An 18,210-nucleotide genomic window follows, 5' to 3' on the forward strand; every position below is an offset into this window, starting at 1 on the left:
TTATTTTTATGCTGCGTTTACAGGGTATAAAGATGACAAATCACTCATGTCTCAATGCTGGTATTTTATCAAAAGTTGGAATGAATATCGAGGCTGAGGACAACAGAGAAAGATGAGGCTCAGAACAGCAGCAGTTGTGTGACAGCACAGGCTGGACGGATTCTTCTGCCTTTACACCACTGCTTATCACTCTATTATGTTCAGTCCCATACAAATCAGCTTTGAATTGGATAGTACAGCTTTGTTCATTCTGAGCAAAAGTGGCAGAATCCACGAGGAGGTTTGATGATGGAGCATTGTTTATGGGACTGTGAGATCTCTGTTTTAACCCAAGTCTTCTTTGCTCCTTATCGACTATCATTTCTGATGCAATCTCTACACTTTCTTTAGTGTTGGATTGCCTCGTTGCAAACTGGCAAAAGAGACAGAATGGAAAAAAAGGCTTGACATGCATTAGAAATGACTTCCACTATATTGCCTAAATTAATAGCAGGAAAACTCTATATAAATACATTATTGTACAGTTTTATATAGACTTTGAAGGCTTAAGGGGCTGTTTTTTCACCATGTTTTCATGCAGCATATGGCATAGTGATGTCCATATATCAGATGAGACATCTACACTCCACTGTAGAATGCTATAGTAAGAATTAGACTCTGGTAGCTTGAGACATGAGCTTACTTAGGAATTTCTAAGCTTTTTTCTTTGTTTCCTAGTTGTTTAGTTGTTTGGGGTTTTTTTGTTGGTTTATGTTGTTGTTTTGTTGTTGTTTTTTTGCTTTTTGTATTTAAGTAGGCTTTACCTCAACTTTCTTATTCAGTAGTCCTTTATTTTGGATGTGTAAGATGATATTGAGAAGATAAATCCCCTGAGTATCATTTGTTGGCCAGGAAAAAATTTCAGAGGAAGAAGTTGCAGAGAAGCATTTTTCAATTACAGTTTCTTAGTCCCTAACTTGTGATGACTCACAAGCAGGCAGGAATGTTAGCAGTGAATTTATCCTCTGAGGGTCTGCCTCAGATGGCATTTGAGATGATTAGAGAATTAGGAGGAAGGATTAGCGTGAAATATCAGGCACAGGAACATCTTGTGCCAAAGTTGGAGGATCAAATATCAACCTTTGGAAAGGAATTGCGAGCTCAGAATGAGAATTATAATAGTCTAAATGAGAAGGCTGGGAGGGCTGGGCATTTATCTGTAGCTTTGGTAATGGAGACCCTGGGTCTTCACAAGAAAATGGAAGTGACAGTGAATCAAATTAAAATGTAGGACGTGAGGTTGTTTGGCATGAAAATGAAAGGCAGGGTATAATTGAAACTAGGGGTGTGATGTAAGAGTTACTTGAACTTTGTGTTTCATCTGCTGTTAATGAGGCATAAGGCTTTACTGTTTTCCTCAAAATTTCTTATACTACTAACAGGCATATATTTGACAATGATTTTGGTTTGATTTCAATTTTTTGCAACTCCTGTGTTATTTCTTTAGAAGAATTACTAATACAAGTAAAAAGTAATATCAGCATCTCAAGAGTAGAAGAATTTTTCACTAGTCCAGAGTTCTTGGTGTTTTAGTTGTTTACTGTTGTTAGATCCTCTTCCCAAACCAGACCCTTTGTCAGTGTAGTCTTCTGTATTATATCTTGCCAGAGACAGTGCAGATCTGTTTTGCTGTTTATTTGTTTTCCCCAAATGTGTTTATCTAATCTTCATTAAAGTATCGGGCTAATGATTCCTTATAAGCACTACTCACTAAAGGTACACTTTACCAAACAGTCTTTTTATTGTTTAGGATAAATAGAAGCTTATTGTAATTTTGTTAATTAACACAATACATTTTTCTGTTAATTATACACATGGCTATGCCTGAAACCTAATCAGAAACATAATTGTAATTTTTGGATGTGTGTAATTCTGGAGTTCCACTAATACATATTCTATGCAAACATGTTCTGATACATCTTTTTTTTCATCTAGGAATCAGAGTATAGGTGTTTATGGATGCTAATGCACTATTTATGCAATGTTTTCTTTAAGACCGTGAATGTTTTAACCTAAACTTCATCATCATTTTTTTATATCACCTATTTCACTTGTCTGGGTGTGCAGATTTGTCCAGTAAGTGAGGAGAGAAAAGGAAAAACCTAAAAGCACCACTGCCAAATTTATCTGAAGAAGGTGAATAGGAACCAAAATAATTGTAAATGATAAATAACAAAGAACACAAGTGATAGGAGATCTACCTCCAGATGTTCTTCTGGGGTATGTCTAATGGAAAATTGGCAAGTACATATAAGATAATAGTATTTAAATAAGTACAAAACAATGTCTGCATTTCAGTTCTTCGATATTATAAATAAACAACGACCAATATTGAATACATGATCCAGTATTTGGGCTCATCTCTTAAAAATCTTCACTCCTGTCTAGTGAAATATCTTCAGTGTTTCTTCACCAGGAGAAAGTGGTATTGCATCAAAAGAATTTGATTTCTCCTCTTTCACATATTACTAAGGAGCTTGGCCTGAATGTTCTATACCCTAAAGTGTCCCTCCCTCTCTGGTTTTTCTCCCTTTGCTTTCACCCTCTGCCCTGTATATGTGTATTGTTCTAATTTTAAATTTTTACAATATCAGCAGTCTCCAGGAATAAGCAAATGGATGAATTGAAGCACAGAGATTTGCACTCACAGAGCATTTCCAATGGTCGAGCTTCCATCTCTTGAAGCTTTGTCTACTCTCTATAAGTCAGACTTAGATGACAATTCTTTAGATGAATTTTAGGTTTTCACACTTTGATTCTTATATACTGGAAATAATATAGTACTTCAATGCCAGGAGGTATTTCTTTGGGCTGAGTGTTATAGTTCAGTAGTCAGTAGTCAGTAGTCTTGGATCTTTTCATATTGTCTGATGACAAAGTGTGGTATGGTATTTCAAGTAAAGAGATGGCAAAGACTGTAAGGATAGTAAAAACAACTACCAACTACTGTCTTTCCAAACAGAGAGTCTCTCTAGCACTGGGATGAATTGTATTGTCAATACTGATGTTACATTGATATGTAGTCAGTAGTATGGATATATTATCTGTACTTAGCCTCTTTTATGGGTTGAAAACACTTCAGCTCTTGTCCTGTCAGCCTGGCTCCTTTTTATAATCTCTGAAATTCAGATAAATAAAAAACATTATGAACAACTTTATAGTAGCTTTTTATTATTTAGCATGAATAAGAATTCGCTTGAAATAATCTACTCTCTTCCTAAAATGTTTTGTTGGGTTTTTTTTTGACACCAAGGCCAATTTTTCTCTTGCTACCTGTGAAAACCTAAAATCTCTTTCTAGCTATACTGAAGACGTTATTGTACTGCTGACAATACAGTTATTATTTGTTAGTTTTTAGTAAGTAAGTTGCTTTCTCTATATTAAAGAACTAATTAGTGAGGCATCATAACTAAGAACATTTCTGTTGACTGAACTTCAAAGTTTTCATGCTGACTATTTGCAGGAGAGTGTGCACGCTACAATCATCACTGTGCTTGTCTATTGATTTTAATAGTGTCAGCAGTAACATAAGATATGCGCTGATCTCCTTAATAGAAGCTAGAGGTGTTGAGATCCTGATGATAGTAATAGGTATTCAAAACCTGCCTGAAGCATATACAGAACTTAACTGTAACACAGGTATGGTCAAATTTAATTTAATTTTAAAAATATGGTCATAAAAACTAGTTCTAAAGGTGTATTACAAAGGAGAATCACAGCAAAGACTTTTTAGTTTATCAAGGCTGTGGCTTCCTAATAAGGATTCAACAAGGTAATGTTCTAAGAAGAATCTTTGTGTTTTAGTGTAAAATTAGTAGCTGCTTTTAATTATCTCTCATTGTGTTTTTCTCTCATGAATCTGATTTTCTAGATCATTCTTGGATGTGCAAAGGACTTTAACTCCCACACTATACGCATAGAAGTCCTTGCTTTCATTCATATGGTAGCATCCATTTTCCTAGTGTGTGTCCATATGTAATGTTCCAGATGGAAGACAGATTAGACTTGTGAGTCAGTGAGTAACAAATAGGAGGGTAAGAGGTAAATGAGAAGTAAATGTCAAAGTCCCTATGCTGTCTTACATCCAGCTGTGATTTCAGTCACATTAGGTGAAGGACTGAGAATCTCTAAGAGCCTCCCAGAAAGTTTGTTCTCCTCCAGAAGTAAAAACTAAGGCTGAATTCCTTGCCATTATTTTTCCCCTATTAAGTGCATGATTTCATGCTTTTAAATTGAAGATACAGCCTTATTTACAAGTTGAAAACTTATTCTTTGCCCAGTTGATCGATTTCTTTAGGTTCTTCTGTGTACTGCAAATTTTCCTTGGAGATATTTGCAACGTTTTCCAATACAGTGTTGGTTGCAACTTAAATTAATTTGACATTTATTTTCCTTTCTGCTATTTGATTTGAATTTTAATATATTTAGCATTAATAAGAGTTTCTGCCTTAAGGAGTTTACAATAAAAATGGGGATACATACAATATGTGACTAAGACTATTTTGTTTACTTGCCTCTTGCAGTTATTGTGAAACCACTTTGTTGTAGAACGGGACTTGAGTGGAAGGCAGTTAATAGCTTGGCTTTATCACAGTTTCTTCCTTATCATGCTAGTCAACGCCTTCAGAAAAATATTGCTGACAATGGCAACGACTACTCAAATTTTACAAAAACTGTGAAACAAATAATATTTAAGGAAGTCTTTTCTTCCCCATATTTTTTCCATATACCATTTATTTTTCCTCTGCTTAAATTGGTTCTCTGATGAATGAATAGATGTACACAGAGCACTGATCCTTATCTTATTAGCCTCCTGGATCTGATTTTATCTCACTTAGAGACAGAATTTGGCTGCAGCTCAACACTTGCTCCTGTCATGCATGTTACTGGGCATACTAAGAGCTATTTTGTCTCTGTAATGGATTGCTGGACTGGGGACCAGCTCATCTCTATTCAGCAAAGTGCTGAGAAATGTGCATCCTTTTAGGAAAGTGTCCAAACTGTTGACCTTACTATTCATTTCAGGGATGAGTGTGTTCTGATTTGCCTTCTTTAACTTTGTGCCCTGTTTGTTTATTAAATATTGATGAATATTTCTACCTTTGCAAGTCTATTTCTGGGAATGGTTTCCTTCTATGGAAATGATCTGTAGCCATTTCTTCTTACAACCCAGCAGAATTCTTTTCCAAGGGCTTAAAATGCTGCTATCCTCACTTTCCAGATGCTTTTTTTTTTTTTTTTTTTTAACCAGGACTTAGACAATCTATTCTAAATCTAATCTATAAGTAGTTTAAATGTGTAAGCACACTTATCATTGCAGATCAGAAAGACTTATGTACAAAACATAATTGCACTAGCACTTTCACTTCATTTTTTCACTTATGGAGCACATCTTGGTGTGCTTATCAAGGCTTGCAAAGTGAGAATTTTGAAATTACACGTATGCAGATATGTGAACAGAAAATTCTTTAAGACTGAAAAAAAAAATACATCAGCGAGGAGACTGCTATGGTTGGTATTGATCCACCTAGATGGCATTTTTTTCTGCTGATAATGACAAAAATATATTTAAAATAGGTTATATCTATGTAATCTATACTGAGAAGTTACTCCTATTCATTTTATGTAGAAATCAGACTATAGAGACATAATAGATAAAGGCTACAAACCGTCTTGTTCACTTATACTTAAAGTTTGCTAGTCCTAGTGTTTGAGACTCTTCTCAGCTTAAAGTTAGATGATTTCTTTTTTTCTTTTCTTTCTTTTTTTTTTAAGCAGTGATTGGTTTTCATGCTTGGCAGTTTCCTTTGTCCATTCCTTTGATGGTTCACTGGTATGTGATAAGTAGAAAACTGTAATATTTTTGAAGCTTACATTTTAAGAAGCATTAGCTCAGAGGCTATGTGTGGGTCAGCTAGACAGCTTCAGCAGCATAAGCAGAAATCAGTACAAGTGGTGCTGCACACCCATTTTCTTTGTGGGAAAAACTGGTCACTGAATCATCCTTATCAGACAATTTGAGCAGCTCTTTTCTTGGACTTTCAGTTGTGAGACTTACTTTGTGTCCAGCTGTCAGAATATTTTACGGATCATGCTTGTAATTTTTCACTTGTCTGAGTTTTCTCCTGTTTAACCCTCAGCTCAGTGATGAGGGCTGCAATCCTTTTCTGGTTAGTAGTGAACCCGAGCAGAAAATGCTTGCTTCATGTGAAAATGTTCGAAAAAATTTTTAAGTTGAAATATGTTTGTAGGGCTTTGGTTTTGGCTGCCTTTTTGTTAGTTTGTTTTGTTTCCATTTTGTGTTGTGTTACTATTTTGTTTTCTTTTATCACTCTTTGTTTTTCATGTTTGCTTTCTGACGTCCTCTAGAATAAAACTACAGTGTTGGTTCCCACTCTGGCTCAGTGATCACCATCTGGAGTTCTTTCTCTAGTTTTGATCAGAAAACTTGCCATAGAGTTTAGAAACTTTCCTAGTGGAAAAGTGTTAAAGCATATTTTATATTCTCACAAAAGGTTTTGATTTTGAAAGATTAAGCACTTGAAATTAACAAATATTGATTTTAAAAATCTGTGATCATCTCCAGTGAGGGGCATTCACCATGAGAACCGTGCAAGTTCATGTACATTCCAAATCTTTCCTAGCCTTTCTGCACTTACAGAGCTTGGCCTGGTGAGTGATGCAGCATTTATCTTATTTATAAGCTGTTTTCATATTGATTTTATTTGCATGAATGTGTAACAGATGTCACTGAAACAGGGAGGTTCACCAAAATTGTGTGGTGTCCCAGCATGAGCCACCACAATCAGTGTTTTATACAAGGAGGAAAATAAGTCTTAATTAGTTACTCTCCAGCCCTTTATATTTGCCTTATTGTATATTAAATAGAGGGTGATAGATAAAACTACATTATTACAGCACACCAATTGGTATAGCACTGCTTATAGTTCAAAGTCCCAAACTGCAAGTGTCATGGTCTTGTTGCTCTTTTCAGCAAGAAGGCTGCTAATCAGGAGATCTAATGAATAACATCTGACAGCATCACATTCACATGCATACCATTAATTCCTGAAGTGTTTCATTAGTGCTCCAAGTCTGGTTTGCTTTCCTCTCTTCACAGCAAAGAATGGAGTGGGAAGGGCTCACTAACAAGCCTCCTTTGTAAGAACTTACTGCTGAAAATTTGGAAGAATAAATTGAAGTATCACAAAAAGCTGCAGTTCAAATTTTGTGATGTGTTGAAACAGTAGAATCAAATCCACTTTCAAAAGCACTGGTGTTATGGGCTGTGAGGCTTTTATTTTCTGGCCAAGTATTTCAACACTGAAATGAAACTCAGTTTGGCAGAACTGGTGATGAAGAAAGATAATGAACTTTGGAGGGGCTAAAAGAGCATATATGAGCCAGAGCAGAACTATTGAAAAATAGTTGTTTAAAAACAGAAAAAATAAAATAATCCATCAAAATCAACTTCGGTTGAGGTTACAAAGGCTATTCATTTACATACTTTACCGTGTAAGATTTTTAACATTATTTTCCTCTTAGCAACTTGTAGTACTTTAACATGTAGACAAGGATGTTTAAAGTTGCCTTTGAAGTATCCATATTTGGCAGTGTGAAAGACAAAACAGTGAACAGCACCGCCTTCTTGTTTCTTCTTGACAGATCTTCCTTCTTTACAATTGTTCTATTGTTTTTGTGGATACACTGTCATCTTTCAGTCTTTTTCTTGTGGCTGAAAAGAGCAGTAGTTACAGTTGCCCTTTTAAGTCAAGGTGAAGAATAGGGAAAAAGCATAAAGGGAGAAAGATGCAGGAGACAGCTGGAGAGATAAAGTAAGGTTGGCATAAACGTTGAAACAGACAGACAAGAGAAACTGAGCTAGTCCAGTGAAAGCCTAAACACACTGAAAGTCAGCTTGTAATTGTGTTGCCCAGAATCTGTGCTAGTCTACAGATTTTGTTTAATTCCCCAGGAATTTGGTCCACTAAATGTAGGTCCCAAGCCACCTACTGATTGGAGTTGAATGTATTCCTAGAGGTGAAGTGGTCCCTTTTATTATTCTGTTTCTCTGCTTCAACAACTTCACTTTCCCTTTTCTTCAGCTCCTCTGTATCTCATTTCCATAATTTATCAGTTTTCTCTCTACAACTTTGTTTTCTTCCTGTGACATCTCTGCTCTGTTTAGATATTTTCTGCCTCCACTGCACTTCTGATTTAGATTTCCCTTCCTTTCTCGGCTTATTTCTTTTTCCATCCTCTAATACCCTCTCTGATGACTGTCTCTTTTGTTCCCCTCTGTATTTGCTGTTCTTTCCTCTGCTCCTGATTTTTTGATCCATTGCCATGCTGCCTTTCCTGTCATCTTTGTCATTTTTCTTTCTCAATTTCCTTTCTTCCTTACATCTGATGGTATTAAGATGGTCTATATCCTAATGTGTTTTCAGACCACTAAGATCAAGGTAAAATATTCAGACCACTGAAATTATATGCAAGTTGGAATTAAAGGCAGATTTTTTTTCTACATTTCTCTTCATTTTACTCTCTGAGGGTAAGACTGAGGATCAAAAACCTCTTTAATATCAGAAGTGGTTTTCTCTTTATCGAAATGAGTTGTAGCAGTTGATAATTCCTTACTAAGTGGCCAAATGTGCTTCCACTAAATTTTTAATTGACCTCAAGCTACATACATTTTAGATAGTTTCTTTTCATGTGTTACGTTAATGCTTTAAAATCAGCAATGAAGTTGGAGACCACCAGTGTATGTGAATTTTGTAAAACAAATCCCTAAAAAAGAGGCAAGAAAGGCAAGAAACAGAGTAAGCAGTATCTCTGAAGACAAGATTTCAGAGATTTTTAGAGACAAATGTTTAGTGAAAATCCTCTCCAGATAGGAAAAAGGGAGGCAAGCCAACAAGAATACAAGATAGATATAGACTTTATTCCAAATCTCACAGGAACTCCATCCATGGGAAAGAAAACAAGCATGCCGAGAGCGTTAGTCTCCAGCACCAGTGGCTTTTTGTTCATTCGACTGTAGGAGGTCTTAGTGACATGACTTCCCAATTATGTTATGAAACTTTTTCTTCTTCTATGGTGCTATGCCTCTGCTGAGGAAAACAGCGTGCTTAGAATGTAAAAAAAAAGCTGTCAGCTTGCATTTCTCAGTTGTCTTCCCCTTTAAAAGGAATATAAAAGTTGTAGTTTATTAGAAATCTTATTTTTTCTTCTCCATAATAGGTTTAACTCCTTCAAAGTCTTGATATCCTCAGAGTAGCAATTTTTAGAAAGTCTTCATTTCTTTCAATCTAGTAGTGGAATAATTCTAACACCACACTCCCATGCAATGCTTTTCTTCCATACCTTTCAAAGAGTTTTGAAGGCAGAGTCAGTATCATTAGACACATTTTACTGCCAAACTCAGGCTTACAATGATAAAGGTTTAAATATTGTATAACACTTTTCTGCTTTGCTCCCTAAAGCAGAGTTGAAATCTTAGCCTACCTGAAATCAGTGGCAAAAAGCCCCATTAACCTGCACAGGGGCTACAATTCCATCCTCAGTGCCTGTCATCTATTTTACTTTCTCAGTTCTTAATACCTTGGAAAATTGAATTCGCTGAAGCAACATCCACTTCAGGCCAAGCTCCAGAGAATTCTAGCTGAAATTCAGCCTTCAGAGATCTGGATGGATCATAAGCTTTTGCTTTCTGGCAAGGGGCCCTTAAGCACCTTCATCCCCTCTCCCCAGCCCTTTTTCTTCTTTTTTTTTTTTTTCCCTGAAAACTTTATTAAAAATATCCCTGGAAGAAAAAAAAAAAGAAAGAAAGAAAGAAAAGAAAGGTGGATTACAACCCACAAGATATTTCTGCAAGAATCCTTGCTTTGGGTCTTGCAGTTCTTTTAGCATGCTCTATTTAGCTGCAAGAGGCTCTCTCTCACCTTCACCAAATGTTTTATCTATACAACAGAAGTGTTGAACCATTGGCTTGAGAAAGACAGTAATTGAATTTTAACAGTTCAATATTGACTAATGTCCCCACTTTACTGGGGATAAATGTACTGAACGTGAGCCTGGGTGGCCAAGAAGACCAATGGTATTCTGGCTTGTATCAGAAATAGTGTAGTCAGCAGGGCAAGGAAGGTGATTTTTTCTCTGTATGATGAGGCCTCATCTTGAGGACTGTGTTCAGTTTTGGGCCTCTCACAAAAAGAAAGACATTGAGGCCCTGGAGCCTGTTTAGAGGAGGGCAATGAAAATGGTGAGAGTCTGGAACAAGACTTATGAGAAGCAGTGGAGAAAACTGGAATTGTTCGGTCTGGAGAAGAGATTCAGTGGAGATCTTACTGCTCTCTAGAACTCCTGAAAAGAGGTTGTGGCAAGGTACAGGTTGGCTTTTTCTCCCGGGTAGCAGTAATAGGGCAAGAGGTAGTGGCTTTAAGTTGTGCCAGGGGATGCTCAGGCTGCATATTAGGAAAAAATGTCTTCTCTGAAACAGTGGTGAGGCTTTGGAACAATCTGCCCAGGGTCATTTTTCCTGGAGGTGCTCAAGAAACATGGAGATGTGGCACTGAGGGACATGTTTAGTGGGCATGGTGGTAATGGACTGATGGTTGTACTAAATGATCTTAGTGGTCTTTTCTAGCATTAATGAGTCAATCATTCTGTGACTGGAGCTTATAGTTTGGCATGAGGTAAGGAGTAGTAGTAGTAATAATAATAATTATTAATTAATAATAATAAAAAATTAAAAAAATGCAATGTAAGTCAGTTTTTTCCAGTTTCTGGTACCTTCACAAACTTATCAACATCAGGGTGGCTTAAGCATCATTCTTGTTAATTAAAACAGGCACCATCTGTGATTTCATGTTTCTTCATTTGGTATATACATTTTAACAAAGTATGCTCAACTGTAGTCCATTCACAGTCTTTTGGCTGGAAAAGGCAAAGTAGTGTTTTGTGCAAGGAAAATGAAGGCTTGATGGTTAACCCTGCACATCTTAACATTTTAATTACTTGAACTTCTACATATCACTGGGGATGGAGCAGATAAATGATCAAAAACACCGAATTTCTTAATTCTTTCTTGTCATAACTTGATATCATAGCCCTTCCATGATTTTCCCAGCTTAAAGCTTTTTGGGATTCAAAAAGGAGTGGCTATAATGGCCCTTACAACTAATCAGAACTTAGGAGACATGGATTTCTCTGACTTTCCCAATTGTTTCCACTGCATTACCGATCCTCTGTGTAATTTTTGTATATGCAGAAATCTGGGATGGCAAACATCAGAACGTGGCTCCAGAGTGCACCCAATTTTCTTGTAGCCAACCTAAACCCTTCTGAATGTAATGCAGTAAATGTTACATTTTTACTGTCTTCTTAGCCTTCTGAATCTAATTTATTGAATCTATCTTAATCAAATACTTCTAAATAGTTATTTTATGTCTAATAGCTGCTTAGAGAATACTACTGAATGACTTTTTTCTTCTTAAAAATTGCACATTGAATTAAAGTGAAGCCCCAGCTGACCCCAAGAAATCTGATTTAATCTTTGAATTTTGGGAGCACAGAGATTTGCTGGCTATGTAAAAGTACAGCACAGGCTTTGATTTTCTTTCATTTTCACAAATTTCTAGTAGTGAGCTCGAACCAAAGTCACATAGATATATTCTTCAATTGCCCGGACAATTTGGATGGATAACTATTCAAACCACCAAACTAATATCAGGCACAGTACATGCTTTTCAACTTCAAGGAATAAAGAGTTCAGTCTTTGATTATAGCCTGTAGACTTGTGTTCATGTAGCCTATGAACATTTGTTCATATTGCCCAGCTTCTTGATGAAGATTCACTAGAAAGACAGTTTTATCACAATTAAATTTATTGGGCCTCATTGTGCAAGTTCTGCACAATGGCTTCCTATCCTTATCCAATCACATCCAAAGCAGAAATACAAAAATTAATCCAGAAAGGGAATCTGGTCAGAGTATCATTCCCTCCTAAAGCACACATTTGGGACAGTCAGAACAGCAAGATTTTCTCATACTCAGTGATTGAGTTAGAAAAATAACAGGAATTTTACTTGTGAGGGAAAGTACATAAGCAAAATAAACTGGTATGGAGAACTGACAAAAGAAGAGGGGTGGGAACAGGAGCCCTTCTGCAGCTTCTGTCTCTCAATTTAAACTTGTGAGGATATCACTTCTCATCATAAGGGTTCAAAGGGTTAATGGAAAGAGGGATTTTCATTGCATTGTGCACAGTACCTATGATAGCCTCAGTTTAAACTTTAAAGGACAGGTGAAAAGAGAGAGAAAGCTGAATGGCTGCCTTATATATTGGAGAAATTGTTCATTCGTGTGAAATGCTGACCTCTGTCATCCTGCCAAGCTGACTGAGCCCTAGGGTGAGCGGCTGCTCGAGTGCTGGTTGCAAAAGTTAACACTGCCTGGGGAGTATTTTAAAAGGACAATGTCAAGGTTGATGTACCCAAAATCTGACCTATCTTTTTTTTCCTCCTCCCTCTTACATCTATTTGAAAAGTTCATGTCTTTTTTTGTTGTTGGTTTTTCTTTTTCTTTCTTTTTTTTTTTAAAAAAAACCTCTCCTCCTGAAACAAAATATTTCGATTGCTATTGAAACCCAGTGTTCAGGAAGAGAAACTGTGAAAATTCAGTGTGGCAGTGAAGGAGGAAGAAAAAATGTTGACATAAAGCACACGTGGGGACTGTCATTGAATGAGGTGATAATGAAGAACAGAGAATATAGTTTGAAATATGTAAGAGGTCAGTGAAAAAGAGCAAGGCTTATTTTTACTAATGAAATTATTAGTGCAGATCTAAACATAGTTTTATAGGAAATTAAGTTAAAACCTCTATTTTTTTTTTTTTGTTCTAACAGATTTTTTGTTTTGTATGTATGTGCTAATTCTTACTTGGTAATATTAATTAAATACTATTCCTGTCATAACTGAAATATAACCTTCCCTCTAATTTACGTATTTTGTTTTTTTGATGGCCTAATTAAAAACACATTATGTATTGTATATTGTATGTATTGACAAATACTGCTATCTTCAACATAGTACCCCAAGGTCCTCACCGCTGTTATAATCTCAGTGTGCTGCTTGCTGTAAAATCTCTCACGGAAATACTGTACCTAATCAGGTAACTTCTAGTTTAACTGGGAAATAAATAAAACAACTAAATATGCAGTTGATAAAAGGAAAAGACAAGAGGAAGTAATAGAATTAAAATAAAATATGCACTTATATCTTTCCCGGGGGCAAAAAGTTTAAAGTATGAACTCTGAGCATTGCAGGTCACCACTTTTTTATCCTAAAAATTTCAGAGAGCCCCGAAATAAGATGATCATCGTGCAGTTCCTCACATGATCACAAGAGGGCGACTCTATGAGATGTATGCGTTTAATTTCAACTTCAGTTTTCCGACCTTGTGAGAGTCTATTCTGTTGTTTTAATTTAAAAGTTTTCCAACGAATTGCAAAGTTCATTTCTGATTTCCCACTCAGTTTTGAAAAACATGCAGCTACTAAGAAACACAGCTTGCCCATCTTACCATCTCTTTATGTTAGATTGGCTTTTTTTTTTAAATCCTGGGAAGTAAATCACTTTGCCCTGCAGTGTGAGATAGGGCAGCTTTAGCGCATGCCTAGAGAGACCTTGCAGTTGCTGGTCCAGTGTTACAGTAGTGGTCACAGAGAACATGGAGCCTGAGAGGTATAGGTTCCTTCGACCCTTCCCAATGCCAAAGTCTTACAGTTCAGCCTGTACCTAGTGAATATCCCATTTGCAATCTTTGAAGACTACACCAAATACCTGTACTTGATAACAAAGACATTGTTTTATCAACCCCTGCACCTGTCTGTACTTTTTCCCAAACTTCTATAATAATTTCTAAACTTTATTTGTCTATGTAGCTAAGATTTCGCATGTTCTCTAAAGCAAAGTCCCAGGCAGCAGTAAAGAAGCTGTCTTGGTTAAAAGACACTCTACCTCCTGCCAACAAGGCTACTTAGTGTTTATCTCTATTACAACCATCGGTAGCTAATCGTATAGTTATGGTAATAGTGCCCTCCAGAGGAATTTTGAAGGAATTATAATACTCTGAGCTAATACAAAAGACGTTTTAAAATTGAATGCCACAGGAAAATGGAATAATATTAAAATGATAAAATACTTGAACCTCGGGGGAAAAAAATCTCAATATCAAAGCTCTTTCTATTTTGCATGTGCATTTACATCTAAGAAAACCATATCCTACTTACAATAGGCTTCTTCATAGCCTGATAGCAAACACGAAGTTTGCATAACTGCATTTAAATCAAGGATATAAAAGTAGATCAACCAAGCGAAGAATGAGATAGTTTTTTTCTAGTTTGCAGCAGTAAAGGATATGTACGACGTATTAGGAGTGGGCTCCAGCCCTGGTATAAGCTGTCTGGATTTTTTTTCTAGATTTGCTGCTGTGAAATAGGCATGGCACGGTTAATTGAAACAGTCAAAAGCATAGATGTTCAAGGGGTTTTATGGATGGGGTTTATTTTAATACCAAGATAAACCTTGCATATATTCTCAAATTCCAGTATCAAGTTCTTTTCCTGGCTGATTGTAACACACTGTGATGCTAGTTCTCAAAGGAAGGGCATGTTATATGGTACAAGATAGTACCTTATATTAGGATGTGTTCTCAAGACCTGTGGTACAGTCTTCTGAGATGATACCACAGCACCTGACCATCAGATTTATTCAAATTTCCTTGTTTTTCTTCTTACCCTCCCAAGCTATGGAACTGACTTGCTCTAGTTTACATTCTGAGACTCTCACTCTCTTCCTGCAAAAAACCCCAGGCCTTAATGAAAAGCCCAGTGACAATGAGTTCTGTTTTCATTTGCTTTTAGGCACACCCCAGGCTCATGTTTGGTCTGAACACTACAGATTTCCAGTCAGGTGTCCCAGCTCAGATCTTTGCATCAGAACAGCTCCCACATTGACTCCACCAGAACAGGAATGACTGGTCTGGTGTTCCCATGCCTGGGACAAGATTGATCTGGTAAATTCAGTGACACATCACTTTGGAAGAGGGCCACCACCCTCAGCTATTAAAGGCTGATGTATCCTCTGGGTATTTTATGCCCTGATCTGGAAGTCTGGGACTCTGCTCAGAATATACCCCCAGCAATTCCGGTGAAGGACCTGGGGGTGTTGGTTGATACTTGGCTGAACATGAGCAGACAGTGTGCCCAGGTGGCCAAGAGGGCCAATGGCATCCTGGCCTGCATTAGAAATAGTGTGGCCAGCAGGAGCAGGGAGGTGATCATCCCCCTCTACTCAGCACTGGTGAGGCCGTACCTCAAGTACAGTGTTCAGTTTTGGGCTCCTCACTACAGGAAAGATGTTGAGGTCCTGGAGCGTGTCCAGAGAAGGGCAACAAAACTGGTGAGGGGTCTGGAGCACAAGTCTTATGAGGAGCGGCTGAGGGAGCTGGGATTGTTCAGTCTAGAGAAGAGGAGGCTCAGGGGAGACCTCATTGCACTCTACAACCTCCTGAAGGGAGGTGGTACTGAAGAGGGATTTGGCTTCTTCTCCCAGGCAGCAAACAGGACACGGGGCAATGGCCGCAAGTTGTATCAGAGGAGGTTTAGATTAGACATAAGGAAGAACTATTTCTCTCAGAGAGTGGTCAGGCACTGGAATGGCTGCCCAGAGAGGTGGTGGAGTCGCCGTCCCTGGCAGTGTTCAGGAGTCGTCTGGATGACGTGCTGCGTGACATGGTTTAGTGCTTGTGGTGGCAATGGTGATGAGGAGACGGTTGGACTAGATGATCTTATAGGTTGTTTCCAACCTTGTGATTCTATGATTCTATGATAACTGGTCTGGCTATTAAAGGCAGATGTAAAGAAGGCATTGAGGACCTCAGCCTTCTCCTTATCCTCAGTGGCCACATTCCCTGCTGCATCAAGTATAGGATGAAAAGTATCCTTGGTTCTTCTTTTGCCGTTGATATATTTATAAAAGGATTTTTTATTGTCTTTTACTGCAGTGGCCAATCTGAGTTCAAGTTGGGCTTTTGCCTTCCTAACTTCCCTGCATACCTTAGCTACTTCCTTGTAATCTCCCCAAATAGCCTATTTCTTCTTCCAGAGGACGTAGACTCTCTTTTTCTCCCTGAGTCTCAACAGTAGTTCCCGGCTCATCCACACTGGTCATCTACCCCTACAGCTCACCTTATGGTACTCAGGGACAGCCTGTTCTTGCGCCTTTAAGATTTCCATCTTGAGGAGCATCCAGGGTTCCTGGACCTCTTTACCCTTAAGGAGTGTCTCCCAAGGGGTGAGTACCTTTGGTGTCATCAAGTAAGGTGCAAGTTTATAGCTGCAGAGTTTCTGCATTGTAAATTTGGCACCCAGCCCCAGTGGACACACCTGACCTGCTCAATTATACAGGTCCCCTGCTTCATAAATACAGTAGCAGCATTAGCAAAAGTATGAACAGGCTATGAACCTGACATAGCAGACAGCAGCTGCTTTGTAAAATAATCTGCCCGGGTAACGTTGATGAGGAAGGTACTTTGCTGTGATAGGTGAAAGAAGCTGGATTATCTGCACTGAGAATATATCTGTGCCAGCCACTAATTTAAGGGCCTCCCCACTTGTGGTGGAGGGCTGCTGTGAGCTTAATTTCACATAGCACTTTGCCAAAATATGTATTATTGCAGGTAAGCAGAACTTTTGCATTATTTATGCAGAAACTCAAGTAAATTATTGTTGGTTTCCATGCTGCAGGTAAAGTTGTAATGAAAACAATAATGAATGCTTTGTTGGCATGCATAGGCAACCTAAGTATGCAGCCAAATTAGCTATCTAAGCAGATGCTTTATATCTCGAATTGCATACAAGGAATGCTGTTCAATTGGTTTAAAAACTATGTATATAGCCTCTGACAACTTTTTTGTGAAAACCATATGTTTTGTTTGTGGGTTTTTTTTTCAAAGCAAGCGTTTCAGTCATACTGTGAGCAATTATGAAAGTAAAATTAAAATAGAAAGAAAAATGCAAGAAGCTACCCCTGTGTAAGAACTCTAATGAAAATTCAGAAATACTACATTATTTAAGATACACATAGGACTGCAATGTGTGCACTGTTGCTAACAGAGATATGTGGACCCTCTACAGAAGGAAACTGGAGACCTGGTCGCAAAGGTCACAGAGAAAACTAAAGTACTCGGTGACTTCTTGTCATAGTCTTCATTGGAAAGGGCTCTAGCTGCACCGCCCAAGCTGCAGAAAGCAAAGGTAAGAACTGGGAGAAGGAAGATCTGTCCACTGTAAGTGAAGATCAAGTTCAAGACCATCTAAAGAACCTGAAGGTGCACAAGTCCGTAGGTTCTGATGAGATCCACCCATGGGTTCTGAGGGAACTGGTGGATGATAGGTCATATTATATGACCTATCATATTTGAAAGGTCATGGCAGGCTGGTGAAGTCTCCACTGATCAGAAAAGGGGAAACATAATCCTCATTTTCAAGAAAGGAAAATAACTACAGGCCAGTCAGTCTCATCTCTGTGTCTGGCAAGATCATGGAGGAGATCCTCCTGAAGGCCCTACTAAGGCACATGGAAAATAAAGATGAGGGGATTGGTGGTAACCAACATGCCTTCACCAAGGCAAATTGTGCCTGACAAATTTGGTGCCCTTTATGGTGGAGTTACAGAATCAGTGGATAAAGGAAGAGCAACTGGTGGCATCTGCCTGGACTTGTGCAATGTTTTTGACACAGATATCTGGTCACCAAATTAGAGACAAATGAATTTGATGAATAGATCACTCCCTGTATAAGGAATTGGCTGGGTGGTTGCATTCAGAGAGTTGTGGTTAATGGCTCAATGTCCAAGTGGAGACTGGTGATGAATGGCATTCCTCGGGGATCAGTGCTGGGACCGCTATTATTTAACATCTTTGTAGGTGACATGGACAGTGGGATTGAGTGCACCCTCAGGAAGTTCGCAGATGATGCCAACCTGTGTGGTGTAGTTGACATGCTAGAGGCAAGGGATGACATCCAGAGACCTGGACATACTTGAGAAGTGGGCCCATGCCAACCTTATGAAGTTCAACAAGGCCAAGTGCAAAGTCCTGTGCTTGGGT

At 38.0% G+C, this 18,210-nt stretch overlaps 1 protein-coding gene across 2 annotated transcripts in view; it reads left to right on the plus strand.

Moving 5' to 3' along the window:
* Window positions 1-18,210, plus strand: part of PIK3C2G (phosphatidylinositol-4-phosphate 3-kinase catalytic subunit type 2 gamma) — a 287,641-nt gene that overhangs the window by 58,231 nt on the left and 211,200 nt on the right. The window lies entirely within an intron of this gene.

This window comes from Lagopus muta, chromosome 1, assembly GCF_023343835.1.
Source record: "Lagopus muta isolate bLagMut1 chromosome 1, bLagMut1 primary, whole genome shotgun sequence".
In the NCBI taxonomy this organism is placed as follows: domain Eukaryota; kingdom Metazoa; phylum Chordata; class Aves; order Galliformes; family Phasianidae; genus Lagopus; species Lagopus muta.